The sequence below is a fragment of the Mobula hypostoma genome, chromosome 22 (assembly GCF_963921235.1).
Source record: "Mobula hypostoma chromosome 22, sMobHyp1.1, whole genome shotgun sequence".
NCBI lineage: Eukaryota > Metazoa > Chordata > Chondrichthyes > Myliobatiformes > Myliobatidae > Mobula > Mobula hypostoma.
Window position 1 is genome coordinate 54,636,126 of NC_086118.1, and position 16,431 is coordinate 54,652,556.

A 16,431-nucleotide genomic window follows, 5' to 3' on the forward strand; every position below is an offset into this window, starting at 1 on the left:
TGCCAACCTTTTAACCTACTGTAAAGTAATCTGAACTTCCCTCCGACATAGCTCTTCATTTATCTATGATCCATGTGCCTATCTAAGGGTTTCTTAAATGCCCCTAATGTTTTTCACTGAATGGACTTGTTTTCTCTGGGCATCAGTGTTTTGTTTCTGTGCCAGCCTGATTTCTGCTGCCTCTTTGTTTTAAAATTCAAAGTACATGACTCATGAGTTCCCAAACCATGTGATAGGTAGGAAGTCTGATCAAACACCTTCAAAGATTATTTTGAAATTTTTGTGTGTTTCCTTGTATGGAAGGTGCTTGAGATAGAATGTTTGGCAATTCCTTTGCCTCCTGTTCTGTGGTTTACTTTGTGTTGCTTGTCAAAATCCATTGCCTGTCTCAATTATTCCCAGTGAGCTCCAATAACTTTTAAGCTTCCTTCCATTTCAAAGGCTACATGACTAACCTCCCTGCAACACAATCTAGAGGTCATCACCTGAAAGCTGCTTTTCTATGAACAAATTATTCTATCTTTCCTTTCCTTCCACAGATTTCACTATACTATACTTGCTATGTTTTGTCTACCTATGCAGACACCAAGATCTTCATTGAACATTCATCTAAGTGGCATCTGAGAAGAGCTTCCCAGTGAGATCACCCCTTCGTAACACAAGAGACAGCAGATGCTGGAATCTGTAGCAACAAGCAATATGCTAGGTGAGCTCAGTGGATTATGGAACTTAACACCACAAGGTAAAGGAGCAGAATTAGGCCATTCTGCCCATCAAGTCTGTTCCACCATTCCATCACAACTAATTTATTCTCTCTCTCAACCCCATGCTCCTGCCTTCTCCCCATAACCTCTGATGCCCTGACTAATCAAGAACCCATCAACCTCCACTTTAAGTATACAAAATGGCTTGGTCTCCACAGCTGTCCATGGCAATGAATTCCACAGATTCACCACCATCTGGCTCAAGAAATTCCTCTTTATCTTTGTTCGAAATGGACCTCGCTTTTTTGAAGCTGTTTTCCCCTCTAGTCCTCAACTCCTCTCCACATCCACTCTTCCTATGCCTTGCAATATTCGTAAGTTTCAATGAAATCTCCCCTCATTCTTCTAAAGTCCAGTAAGTACAGGCTCAGAGCCATCAAATGCTTGTCAAACATTAACCCTTTCATTCCTGGGATCATTCTCATAAATCATGTCTGGCCCCTCTCGAATGCCAGCCCAGCTTTTCTTAGATATGGGCCCCAAAACTGCTCACAATACTCCGTGTATTCTGACTAATGCCTTATAAAGCCTCAGCATTATATCTTTACTCTTATACTCTGGTCCTCTTGAAATGAATGTTAAAATTGCATTTGCCTTTCTCATCACTGACTCAACCTGCAAGTTAACGTTTAGGGAATCCTGCACAAAGATTCCCAAGTCCCTTTGCACTTATGATTTTTGAATTTTCTCCCCAGTTAGAAAATACTCTATGCCTTTATTCCCTCTGCCAAAGTGCATGACCATACACTTCCCTACACTATATTCCATCTGCCACTTCTTTGCCCATTCTCCTAATCTATATTTCTACTGACTCCATTTCCTCAATACTACTTGCTCCTCCACCTACCTTTTTGTCATCTACAAGCCTAGCCTCAAAACCATCAATTCTGTCATCCAAATCAAATAACATATAATGTGATAGGAAGCAGTCCCAACACTGACCACTAATTACCAGCAGCCAAACAGAAAAGGTCCCCTTTATTTCCACTCATTGCCTCCTGCCAATCAGTCAATCTTCTATCCGTGTTAGTATCTTTCCCGCAATACATAGGCTTTTATCTTGTTAAGTAGCCTCATATGTGACACCTTGTTGAAGGCCTACTGAAAATCCAAGTAAACAACTCCCACAGACTCTCTTTTGTCTATTCGGCCTGTTATTTCATCAAAGAATTCCAACAGACTTGTCAGGCACGATTTCCCCTTAAGGACACCATGCTGCCTTTGGCCTGTGTAATCATATGCCTTCAAGTACTCTGAAACCATGTCCTTAACAATCGACTACAGCATCTTCCAACCACTGTGGTCAGGCTAACTGGCCTATAATTTTCTTTCTTCTGCCTTTTTCCCTTCCTTTGCAATTTTCTAGTCCTCTAGAACCATTGCAGAATCTAGTAATTCTTGAAAGATCAATACTGATACTTCCGTAATCTCTTCAGCTATCACTTTCAGAATGGTGGGGTGCAGTCCATCTGGTCCAGATGACTTAATTACCTTCAGACTTTTCAAGTTCCCAAGCACCTTCTCCTTAGTAACAGCAACTACACTTACTTCTGCTCGCTGACACTAGAATTTCTGGCAGACCGCTAATGTCTTCCACGGTGAAGACTGATGTGAAATACTTATTAAGTTTGTCCATATTTCTTTGTCTCCCATTCCTACCTCTCTGGCATCATTTTCCAGGCATCCAATATCCACTCTTGCCTCTCTTTTATGCTTTATATTTCTGAAAACTCTTCTTGTATCCTCTTTTATAGTATTGGCTAGCTTACCTTCATAGTTCATGTTTTCTCTCTTTGTAGCTTTTTAGTTGCCTTCATTTGGTTTTTAAAAGCTTCCCAATCATCCAATGTCCCACTAATTTTTACTATATTATATGCCCTCTCTTTTGCTTTTCAGCTGTCTTTGACTTCCCTTGTCAGCCATGGTTGCATCATCCTCCCTCTTGAATACTTCTTCAAGTTGGGATGCATCTATCCTGCATCTTCTAAATTGCCTCCAGAACCTTCAGCCATTGCTGTTCTGTCATAATCCTTGTTAGTATCTGTTAGAGTGGATTTCTTTTGGGTAGATGATTTGTTTACTCTTAAATGACTTTGGCCACCAGACTTCTATTTTAACTGTTTGACAAAGGACTGTGGATTGACTCCACCACAATGGGCTTCCTAAAAGGTGTAAATATTATGATTATGAAGACACGTAGTCCTCTTTTATTGTCATTTAGTAATGCATGCATTAAGAAATGATACATTATTTCCTCCGTGTGAGATCACAAAACACAGGACAGACCAAGACTGAAAAAACTGACAAAACCACATAATTATAACATATAGTTACAAACAGTGTAACAATACCATAACTCAATGAAGAAGTCCGTGAGCACAGTAAAGTTCAAAGTTTCTCAAATATCCCACATCTCACGCAGACGGGAGAGGGAAGAAAAACTCCCCCTGCCATGCCGACCACAATCCGACTCTGAGTCATCCGAAAACTTCGAGCTCTGATCGGCTCTCCGACACCAAGTACTGAGCTCCATCTCTGTCCAAACGATTCGACCTCCTTCTCGGTCGCCAAAAGCAAGCAAGACCGGGGATTTTGAGGCCTACCCTCCAAAAGATTCATGACCACACAGTAACGACAGCAGCGAACGGGCGTTTCAGAAATTTCTCCAGACGTTCCTCTGTGCTTTCATGTCCATTCTCCATCAAATCAGAATTGTCCAAGGCCCCTATTTAACAGATACAATATCATTTTCAACAGAGAGCTGTGCACGCCCAGCGCGCCGCCATCTTCTCCTCCCGCCTTGATACTTCTGGTGCCTGATGCTGTAGTTTCGAAGACAGTATTATCTATACATTATAAATATTAATTGTCTTCTATGTTAGCACATAAAATGCCAAATAAATGTATTGTGGATTGAACTAAAGGCTACCAACCCAGACATGTTGGTGTCAGAAGGAAGGGATGAAATCCGAAGGTGTGATGTTTGTATGTAACTTCAAAAGGAAGCATTGTCTATGCATTGTCTGTAACTTTTTTTAAGTAGCAATTGCCTTTGTGTTTAGCATATAAATATCGAGCCCACATTTAGCTGGCAGACCTTTCTGCGGAAAGCGTCTCCGTCAGTATGATGCCTGCTGTACCTTGTTGTGTCGAATAAAGAAGCTGCTTTGTACCTACCAGTGACTCTGTCTCTCCAGTAATTTCATCCACGCTACAGCATTATCCTCTTCCAATCAACTTTGGCCGGCTCCTCTCTCATGCCTCTGTAGTTGTCTTTAACCCACTAATTAAATCTGGTTCATAACACATCAGATTTGCCTTTCCCCTAGTCGGCTCAATCACAAGCTGCTCTAAAAAGAAATTTCACAGGCATTCTACATATCTGGAGTGTAGAATGCCTGTGAAAGTAGAATCCCTTGGGATCCAGCACCAACTTGATTTTAACAATCTAGCTGCATATTGAAATCCCCATGGCTATCATAATATTGCCCTTATTACAGGTAGATAGGGTTAAAAATAAAGCTTTTGGCTGATTGGCCTCCCTAGATCAAAGTATTGCATACAGGTGTTGGGATGTTATGTTGAAATTGCATAAAACTTCAGTGAGGCCTAATTTGGAGTATTGTGTGCACTTTGTTCACCTACCTACAGGAAAGATGTAAATAAGATTGAAAGAGCACAGAGAAAATTTATAAGGAGAACCTGCGTTACAAGGAAAGATTGAATAGGTTAGAACTTTATTCTCTGGAAGAAGATTGAGGGGAGATTTGATAGAGGTACAGCATACAAAATTATGAGGGGTAAAGATAGAGTAAGTGCATGCAAACCTTTTCCTCTGAGTTTGGGAGAGAATACAACTAGAGGGTATGGGTTAAGGGTGAAAGGTGAAATGTTTAAGGGGAGCATGGGGGGAAACCTCTTCATTGAGAAAGTGGAACGAGCTGCCAGCACAAATGGTGGCTGTGGTCTTGATTTCAACTTGCAAGAGAAGCTTGGATATGTACATGGATAGGAAGGGTATGGAGGGTTGTGGTCGAGGTGTAGGTCAATGGGATTAGGCAGTTTAAATGGTTTGGCACAGACTAGATGGCTAAAGGTCCTGTTTCTATGCTATACTTTTCTATGATTCTGTGACACTATGCCTTTTCTCTCTCCTGTTGTAATTTAAATCCCACTTCCTGGCTACTGTATGGAGGCCTGTATCTAACTCCCATCAGGGTCTTTGTACCCTTGCAGTTTCTTAACACTACCCACAAGGATTCTACATCTTCTGACCCTATGTCACCTCTTTCTAAGGATTTCATTTTATTTTTTACCAACAGAGTTGCCCCACCACCCCCTCTACCAACCTGCCTGTCCATTTAATACAATGTGCATCTTCGAATGTTAAGCTCCCAACTATGATCTTCTTTCAGCCACAATTCAGTGATGCCTACAATGTTATACCTGCTAATCTCTAACTGCTGTACAAGATTATCTCTTATTCCGTATACTATACGCATTCAAATATAACACCTTCAATCCTCTATTCATCATCCATTTTAACGTTCTCCCATGCTACACTTCAACTCATCCCACTCTCTGCAACTTTGCCTGTCCTTCGTCACAGTCTCCCTCTTACATTTGTGGGAGGAAAGAATTTTTTGATGCTTTGGGTTGAAACCCCGATGCAGCTGGACCCAAATAGTGGAGTCAAGGGGATTGGGAGAGAGAGGGACACAATTGGATCAGCTACGTTCTTATTGAGCGGGCATGAGCTGCCGATTGCCCTAACCCCACTTCATTGCAACCTGAAACATTAACTTTGTTTCTCTCTCCACAGGTACTACTTGACATGCTGAATGTTGCCAGCATTTTAGAGTCATAGTCACACAGCATGGAAACAAACTTTTCAGCCCATCTGGTCATGCTGATAAGATTCTCATCTATTAATCCCATTTGCCTGTGCTTGACCCATAACCTTTCCTTCTCATGTACCTGTCCAAATACCTTTTATATGTTATTGATGTACCTGCCTTAACCACTTCCTCTGCCAGCTCATTGCATATACTGACCACTCTCTGGGTATAAAAGTTGCCCCTCAGATTTCTATTAAATCTCTCCCCTCTCACCTTGAACCTATGTCCTCTACTTCATGATTCCCCGACTCTAGGAAATAGACTGTGAGCATTTACCCTTCTTATAGCCCTCATTATTTTATATACCTCTTTAAGATTACTCCTACAGTCCAGTGAATAAATCTCCAACCAACTCAACCTTTCTCCATAACTCAGTCCCTTAAGTCTCAGCAACATCCTTGTAAATCTGCATTCTTTCCAGCATAATGGCATCTTTCCTAGACCAGGGTGGCCAAAACAGAATACAACATTCCAAATGTAGCCTTACCAACATCTTGTACAATAGCAACATAACATCCCGATTTTTATACTCAATGTCCTTTTTCCCAGTTTTTATTTCTAGTTGCACAGTGGTTATATTACTGGACAAATGCTCCCAGCCTGCAGTAAAGATATCGCGGTATGAGCTCCAATCCCACTGTGGCAGATGGTAAATTTAAAATGAGTGAAATAAATCTGGATTAAAATGCTGGGATCAGTCCTGGTTATAATTGCCTCTGAAATGGACTAAAAAAACTGCTCAGTTAAACCAGTTCAAACCTCACCATCATGTTCTCAAGAGCAATTAACGATAAGTAATAATTCCTGGCTGTGCCAACAATTTACTGAATGAATAAATAGAACCATGACTCTGTGCTGCCTCTGCTATTTCTAATTAAAGAAGCAACACATAAGAATTGTGGGTGGGGCCAATTCATTTCTGTTCACCCAGAGTTTCTGGTTTTATATTTTCATACTGATTCAGTGTTACCAAATGTAGCATTGCTTTGCTGGGTGACCAGTTACATAGTTAATCAACCTCTTCATGAATTCCCGTCATTCTGTGTTATTCATTTATAGTAAGATCCATACAAACACTTTGTTAATCTGGTTACTGTGGCTACCTTCCCAAGGTTAAGTGATACCTTCATGACAGTAAACAGACATAAATAAAAGGAACACCAGAGCAAAGTGTCCAGGAACACAGGACGGATATGGTTGGGTTGAGTTGTTCTCCAATCTTGGCAATTTACTTCAAACATCTCGTCACCATACGAGGAGACGTTATTAGTGCGCTGATGATTGTGGGGTGTCCTCTGAGTGCTTGGCCTTAATATATTTATCAAACAGCTGATTTCAGAAACTCAATTGTGATGTGATTGTTCACAGAAAACCATGCTTTGAGGAATTCTCTGGCATGCCACGTGTTTGCTTGCACTATAACTTTCACTGATACCCAGTTGAATTTGTGCCCCTCTCAATCTTCATAGGTAGAGACTAGGGAGAGTTGGTTATGCTGCTTTACAGCTGTGAACAATTCTGTAAACAAACTTGTAGACTTCGATCCTGTTTATGAAGCAATGCAGGCAAAATTCCAGACCGACACACACGAATTTCACCACACCAACAATCAGCGATGAGATTTCCTACCCACATTCCAAAATGACAACCAATCAGCTGATTGATAATTATATAAATGTCAAGCATTCAGAGAACACACCACAATTAACAGTGCACTGATGATGTCTCCTCGTATGGTGACAAAACATTTGCAAGTAAGCTGCCAAGGTTGGAGAACAAGTCAAGCCAACCATCTATCACCTAAGCTAAACATTTTCTGAATCATTTCCAACAGGATGGATATGGACAAGGAACAGTACAGGTTATTATAACAGAGCTGGTAATTACTGCACTAGGACCTAAAGCCTGGGCTATTTGAACATCTTAGTCTGATAAATGCAAAATTTAAATTCAAGTACTTAAATAAATCTGATAAAGCTAGTAGAATATTGTAAAAACCTATCAGCTGTAAATTTGTAAAGCAGCATAACCAACTCTCCCTAGTCTCTACCTATGAAGATTGAGAGGGGCACAAATTCAACTGGGTATCAGTGAAAGTAATCATTCTTTCTAGGTTGCATCAGAACTGAGCAGCTCTGATGATAGATCATTAATGTGAAATGTTAACTCTTTCTCCACAGATGCTGACTGATCTAGTGAGTAGTTTTAGCATTTTTTGGTTGTTTTCTTATTTCATATTCCCAGCATCAGCACTGGCTTGCTTCTCCAAATTGCATATCTTTTGATCCTTTCTCCTCTGCTTTAGTTTTTCATTTGCACATTGATCTCCTCTGGGCAGGTCGGCTGTGATTAATCAGCTTTCACTGCTTTTTCTCAGCTAGTGTAATCACTATTTGCATCATTCCATCTCTTTTGATCTCCACCTCCTCAACTCCTGCCTGGGATGCGACTTGGATCCACTCCAATTTGCTTACTGGCACAATGGGTCCAAAGCAGATGCCATTTCATTGGCTCTTCACTCAATCCTGGAACATTTAGACAGCAAAGCTACATAAATCAGGATGCTCTTTATGAGCTACAGCTATCGTCCCCTCAAAACCAAGCAATAAGCTTCAAGACCTCGGACTCAATACCTCCTTGTGCAATTGCATCCTCGATTTTCTCACTTGCAGACCCCAGTCAACTTGGATTGGCAACAACATCTCCTTTACAATCTCCCTCAGCACAGGTGCACCACAAGGCTGTGTGCTTAGCCCTTTGCTCTACTCGCTGTACACTTATGACTGTGTGTCTAAGCCCAGCTTCAATGCTATATTTAAATTTGCTGATGATACCTCTGTCGTTAACCAAATCGAAGGTGATGATGTATCACCATATAGGAGGGAGATTGGAAATCTGGCTGAGTGGTGCCACAAAGCAATCTCTCAGTCAACGTCAGCAAACCCAAGGAGCTGATTATTAACTTCAGGAGGAGGAAACTGGTGGTTTATGAGCCCGTCCTCATTGGAGGGTCAGAGGTAGAGAGGGATAGCATCTTTAAATTCCTTGTGTTATCATTTTAGAAGACCTGTTCTGGACCCAGCACGTAAGTACAATTGTGACAAAAGCACAGCAGCGCCTCTGCTTCCTTCGAAATTTGTGAAGATTCAGCTTGACATCTAAAACTTTGAAAAATCCTTGCCACCCAGAACATGCTCTCTTTTCACTGCTACCATTAGGAAAAAAGTACGGCAGCCTCAGGACTCACACCATCAAATTTAGTAACAGTTATTACCCCTCAATCATCAGGCTCTTGAACCAGTGCGGAGAACTTCGATCAATTTCACTCGTTCCATTGCTGAACTGTTCCCACAACCTATGGGCTCACTTTCAAGGACTCTTTATCTCGTGGCTTTGATATTTATTGTTTGTTTATTTATTATCGTTATTTTTTTCTTTTGTATTTATATAGCTTGTTGTCTTTTGCACATTAGTTGTCCTGTTGGGTGTGGTCTTTCATTGATTCGATTATGGTTCTTGCATTTACTCTGTATGCCAACAAAAAATGAATCTTGTATATGGTGAAATATATGTACTTTGATAAAAGAAAGAGAGATGCATTTTGAATTCAATCAACAATCTATATTCAGGTCTGAAAATTCATTGCTAAAGTTAATATTTGTTATATGCCCTAACTCTAGAATATGTCCTGACATTATCACAAACATTCCCTCTGTCCTGCCCAGCCTCCCCTACTCTCTGCATCTTGAAACATATTTGATTTCTAACTCTTGACAGTTCTGATGAAAGGTAATTGTCCTGACATGCTAAGTCTGTTCCTCTCTCCACCAGTGCTGCCTGTCTTTCTGAATGTTTCTTTGGATGTTCACCAGGAACATGTGAGCATGTCACTGCTTGTGGCAGAACCTGAGACCACAGATCTCACAATTAGAGGGTACCCAATTAAAACTAAAATGAAGAAGAATTTGTTGTTTCTGGGGAGGGGGGGGGTGACTCATTGGAATTTCTTGTCCTAGAAAACTGCACAGGCTGAATACTTGAAGACATTCAAAGCTGAGATGGTTAGATTTTGAATTTGTTAGAAAATTGGGGGTTATGGCAACAGGGCATAAAACTGGACTTGAGGAATGCTGGATTAGCTTGGTGGAGGAAACTCAAGGAGTTGAATGAACTACTTGAGCTCCTATTTCTCATAGTCTTATAGTCCAGCATTTTCTATTTTTAATCGGCTGTATAGTTTATTTCATTTTTCAAGGGAAAACAGCATTCACTTAGGGTAGTTTTAACAGCCTGTTAAACGGTGCTCTTGCTACTGCTTGTGCAAAGGTAGTGAGGAGGGTGGGGGGCTTTGGGGCTTTGACGTTTCTATCACCCTATTGGATTTCTTTGTTTTGTGGATGTCTGTGAAGAGGATGAATTTCAGGTTTATACTGTATACATACCCTGATATTAAATGTACCTTGAACCTTGAACATGTTTCTATAACACAGTGTGACTCCTAATGTATTGTCATATTCATACTAAAGAGTTTAGACGGTAGTTAATAAAGGATCTTCTGTTGAGAGCTCCAAGTATGTTTATTTGACTATGAAGACAGCAGCACAAGGCAACATAAGGATACCACAACCAGAGCGTTCTTGGCAGAAGTTAAATGGTTAAAATAATTCCTCCTTATTTTTAGCACATTGACAAGATGAACTTGATAAAATAGATCATTTCCCTACATTATTTGCTTTGAGTTAAATTATAACATTTTTATGAAAGTTACCAGAAGTGATTGATAGTAAATCGTCCTCAATCTGTTCCCTCCCACCATCCCCACCAATCATTCTGCACTCTGAAAATGGAGAAGGAAATATGGATAATTACCAAAGATTATAATTAAACCCATCACCTGCCAGTTAGTTAGCAGATTCTAACTTGACACTTTATTACCCTTATCTGGTTTACAAGGTCTGCTTGTCAATTAGTTGGCATCGTTTTTTTTTGGAAAATAGAGAAAAGAATAAACTACTGAAGGAAATCAGTAGGGGAATCTGCAGAGATAATGGGATAATCAACAATTCACATCGAGACCCTGCATCAAGGCTGAGCGTGGTGAAGAAAGATCGCCTGTTAATGAGGTGAGAGGAAGGGGTTGAGACAGGTTGGTAGCTGTTAGGTGCAACCAGATGAGGTGGGGGGGGGGTATGAGTAGATGGAGCAATATCTGTCTTTTTGCTGGTTATGTGGAACTGCATTGGTGCTGCTTCCTGCACTCATGAGAAAGTCAGCAATTTTATCGTCTTTATCACCAACATCAACACCGCCCACAAATTCACTTGGACCATTTTGGACACTTCCCTTGCTTTTCTAGGTCTCTTTGTCTTCATGTCAAGAGACAAAGCATCCACCAATATCTACTACAAACACACAGACTCTCACAGCTACGTTGACTAAACCTTCTCCCATCCTGTCTCCTATACGAATGCCATCTCTTTTTCTCGGCTTTTCATTTCCCCCACATCTGTTCTCGGGATGAGGCTTTCTACTCTGGGACTTTTGAATTACCATCTTTTTGCGGGAACAATGCTTCCCTTCTACTGTAGTTGATGGAGCCCTTACTCACATTTCCTCCATTTTCTGGACCTCTGTTCTCACTGTCCTTGCCTCAGAGAGATCAAAGAGTTCTCTTGGTCCTCACCTTTCACCCCACTATCCACCACCCAGCACATCATCTGTCGACATTTCCAGCTGCAGCAATGTGATTCCACCATCAGTCACATCTTCCCCTGCTTATCTCTTCCTGCTTTCCACAGAGACCACTCGCTCTGTGACTCCCTGCTCTGCTCAGTCCTCCCTACCCAATTCTCCCCATCCCTTGGCACTTCTCCCTGCAACCATAGGAGGTGCAACATTTGACCCTTCACCCCCTCCTTCATCACCATCCAGGGACCTAATGACCCCCAGCACGAGGCAAAAATTCACCTGCACCTTCTCCAACCTTTCCAATTGCATTTGGTGCTCATAATGTGGCCTGCATTTTGAGAAGTGCCTGTGCCCTGACTGAACTGGCCATCCTAAGCTTCCAGTTGCATCTCATTTAAACTCCCCTTTCTGTTCCTGTAATGGTGAAAGATACTCAAGATTGAATCGGGGTTTCCAAACTCTATAGCCAATTTAAGAAAAATTTGTCACATGAGATAGAGAGAGGGGAGTCCTCTTTGCCAGTTCCATCAGTCGTGCCATGATGATGGTTCTTAGGTCTTGGTTATCACTTGTAAGGTTGGGTGAGGTTGTCCATCCCTGAGCCTGCTGTGGTTGCAATCATGATCCTGTTGTTGTTGTTATCCACTGCCATTATTGGTGATGTTCCCACAATAGTGTCGCAGGTTAAGATCCGTGTGTATCTCCCCCAATGCATGTATGCTGTGCATATCTTGTATTACGCGCTGTACTTTATTACAGAACGTTGAGGTCTTACGCAGGCAGAAACCATAAAGTTCAATTGCAACATCTGCAGTGCACAACTATCCATAAAGCAGGGATTTACGATAAGCTGGTGTCTGAGTTCAGGCACTTCAGGGATATAAGAATAGCACGCGGGAGGCTTGGCCTCTTACCCTTCATCCCCAGGACATGCTTCACACTGAGGTCATGACCAATGCTGAAGAACCATTGGGAAAGTATGCTCCACACTCAGGAGGCCTGTGCGTACTCTCAGCTAAGTATCTATTTGTTGAATATTTAGTTTTGTGGTTTGTATAACTTGGAGAGACTTAAATGTTTGTTTGAATCTTTTACAATTTGTATAACGGGTGGCATGGTAGTGTAGTGATTAGCAGAACGCTTTGCAGTACCAGCAACCTGCCTTCAATTCCTGCTGCTGCGTGCAAGGAGTTTGCACATTCTTCCTGTGATCCCATGGGTTCCCTCCAGATGCTCTGGTTTCCTCTCACAGTCCAAAGACCTACTGCTTAGTAGGTTAGTTGGTCATTGTAAACTTTCCTGTGATCAGGCTAGGATTAAATCGGGGGATTGCTGGGCGATGTGGCTCAAAGAGTCAGAAGGACCTTACTGTGCTATATCTCAATAAATAAATAAATAAATAAATAAATAGATGGTTAATGTGCTTATTGGTAACGTGTCTTCTGTCTCACTCACCAAACATGTTAACCTGCTTCCTCAAAACAATTTCCCAACTCCTCAAAGCCTGTCCACTGTCTACAAGGTCAAGCAGGTATGTCATGGAATACTCTCCTCTTTACAAAACTCAAGAAGCTCAACATCACACTGGACAGAACGGTGCACTTGAAAAGTACCCCATCCACATCCATTCACTCACTCAATCACCATGCACAGTAGCAGCAGTTTATACCATTTGCAGGATGCAATGCAGCAACTTGTCAAGACTCCTTAAACAGTAACTTCCAAACACCCACAACCTCTACCAGCAAGGATGACAAAGGCAGCATGGGGAACACATCATCTGAAAGTTGCCTTCCAAGCCATCCACCATCCTGACTTGCAAATATTTCACTGTTCTTTCATTGTCACTGGGTCAAAGTTCTGGAATTCCCTTACTCACACCCCAAGGACTGCAGAGAGGGTTTAAGAAGGCAGCTTACCAACACTTTCCCAAGGGTGGCAAGGAATGGACAATCAAATTCCTGCTCAGCATGTGAAACCCACACCCTTAGAATGAAGGATTAAAAGAAATAATTTTTTGAAATAATGAACTTTAGAAGCTGTTGCTCCTTATCAATTGACTCAGCAGACAAATCAATTTCAAGCTATGAAATTGACAGATTTGCCCATCATTTTGCCAGTAAAGACTGGCGTTTTCAGTACTATATGCACTGAAAAAAGTGTGATATACTTTTTCAGAAGTTAGTAAGTGGTGGAGATTTTTAAATGCATATTGATATATTTTTTCTTTTTCTATTATCTCTCTTACTTCCTGTTACTCTGCTGGTATTTAGGACAGCAATGAAGGTCCTTCATCTCTGGCAGTGTTCAGGCCTTCCTTCATCATGTCAGTAGCTTCCTCTGGTTTTCACTACTGTCAGTCATGCAAGTCCCAGATGAAGACTCTGGAATACTGTCACACTCAGATGTAGAAGGATTTTTCATTGCTGTTTCCGTAACAATTTTGTTTTACCAGCCAGGGTTGTTAGCCCTGAGTTGAAGCTCTGAACTTAGAGGACCATTACTTCTCTTAATTCATCTGTATTTCACAAATTTATTTTGGGTGCTGTCCTTCAGTAAAACTGAACTTATGTCTCCTGCTACCTGGCCTGGACTTTGCAGGCTTCACTAACTATTTTTCATCAGATTGAAGAGCTTTGCTACATCCTGACCTGCTTACCCATTATGGCAGATCTCCTGTGGGGGCTGGAGGAAGGATATCTATTCTGAGCAACTAGGGAAAGCTCTGTGGGAAGTGAGGAGAACGAAGTATACCAAAGTATATCCTTGGCATTGATTGCAAAACCTAACTCTGAAGAAGAGAATATCAAGGCACTTAACTAACCTCGATTTTAACATAAACAGACTGGTGGGAAACAGATGTTAAAATTTTGGTTACATCACATGGTACAGTTTGTGTCTCTTCTACCCTGCTGAAAGTTTTCACTTAGCTTCGATTTTCGTAAGTGGGATGCCAAAGCAAGTTTGTTAACTGTCTGATTTGCAGAATTTGTGTGATTAAAAGCAAACAAAGTCATTCTAAATCTGCCTGTGTGAATAAAAGTGTCTGAAATTCAAACATATTCCTTAAATTAATATATTTCAATTTTTAGTGTGTTGATTTTTTTTCCCTGTTCCCTTATTGTTTGAAAGCCTGAAAGTCATGATCTGGAATTTGTGCTCTATCACCTTCTGACCCTGATGAATGTGCTCAACTTCAACTCCCCCCCACCGCCCTTCCCAAATGTAATGTTTTTCTTGCTGGAACTTAAAAGGATTCACATTTTGCCTCCAGCATGACTCAAGTCTCTTAGAATAATTTATGCTTACCCAAATTCTGTCAGAACTTCACCATGAATGGTTCCAAGCACAGCTGCGCAAGAACGAGGGTTGGACATGGGGCTAGCAATCCCATCCTGTAAAAACCTAGAGGTACAGAAAGACTAACAGAAATTCCAAAGACCTCATCCCTGGGAGAGGAAGGATCTAGAAGAAGGACTACAGCTGGGGACAACTTGAAAGAACAACCCAGGATAGAGAACTCTACCGAACTGCAGTGAGCTGCCTATATCCATTTGAGGTGATGGGCTTAAGAAGAAGAAGAAATTCTGTCAGATTAAAATAATTATTCCCTTAACCCAAACTCTCAAGCAAATAGATTTATTAGATTTAGCAAATCAAATAAACACTAGATATGTGATTTCTATGATTAGGAACATTTCATCAGTGCTTCCAGCAGAAGGAGATAGTGCTGACCGGTTCATCTTCCCCTTCCCCCACTCCTTACCAATGGATGACAACTTCTGAGATTGAACATGGACCAGTACAGGCCATTCAGCCCTCGTTGTTGTGCTGACCTTTTAACCTGCTCCAAGATCAATCTAATCCTCCCTTCCCACATAGCCCTCCAATTTATTTCATTCATGTGCCTTCAATGTCCCTCAACCACCATCCCCAGCAGTGCATTCCAAAAATCCTACCGTGACATCTGCTCTAAACTGTCTTCCAATCATCTTAAACAGTATCTTCTTATATTAATCATTGCCACCCTTGGAAAAAGGCGCTGACTATCCACACTCTACCTATGTCTCTTATTGTCCTATACACCTCTATCAAGTTGCCTCTCATCCTCCTCACCAAAGAGAAAAGCCCAAACTTGTTCAGTCATCCCTCATGAGACATGTTTTTCTTATCCATGCAACATCCTAGTAAATCTCTTCTGCATGCTCTCTAAAGCTTTCATATCCTTCCTATAATGAGGTGACCAGAACAGAACACAATTCTCCAAGTGTGGTCTAACCAGAGCTTTACAGAGGTGCAACGTTACTTTGCAGCTCTTGAACTTAATCCCCTGACTAATGAAGATCAACAGACCAAATGCCTTCTTAACCACCTTATGGACAATGAATTATGGGTCAATGGACTTGGACCCCAAAATCCCTCTGTTCCTCCACACTGCCAAGAATCCTGCCATTAATCATGTTCGAACTTCCAAAGTGAATCACTTCACGCTTTTCCGGATTGAACTCCATCTTCCACTTCAGCCCAGCTCTGCAATCTGTAAATGTCCTGTTATAACCTATGAGACCTCGTACTACAGTATCCACAACACCACTAACCTATGCATTGATATTGACTCTGGTTTGATGTATTCTTGGAGACTTTATTGCATGCCCACTCAACATCCAACTTCTGATTCCCACATCCACATACAAATGTAACAGGAACTGTTACCTGCTTGTATTGGAATGCAAGCAGCCCGTTGCTTGATTCAAATAATGCTTAACTGTCAGTCAAACAGTTTAGAGAGATTGCGGAGGAAATGTTGTTGCCAATCCAAACTCACTGGGCTGAATGGCCTGTACTGTTCCATGTTCAATCTCACAAGTTGTCATCCATTGGTAAGGAGTGGGGGGAAGGGAAGATGAACCAGTCAGCACTATCTCCTTCTGCTGGAAGGAAGTATTGAGGCAATGATGGTATTGAATTCTGAGCTGTAGTCAAGAAAGAGCATCCTGATGTATGCATCTTTGCTGTCTAGATGTCCTAGGGTTGAGAGAAGAGCCAATGAGATGGCATCTGCTGTGGGTCTGTTGCTCTGG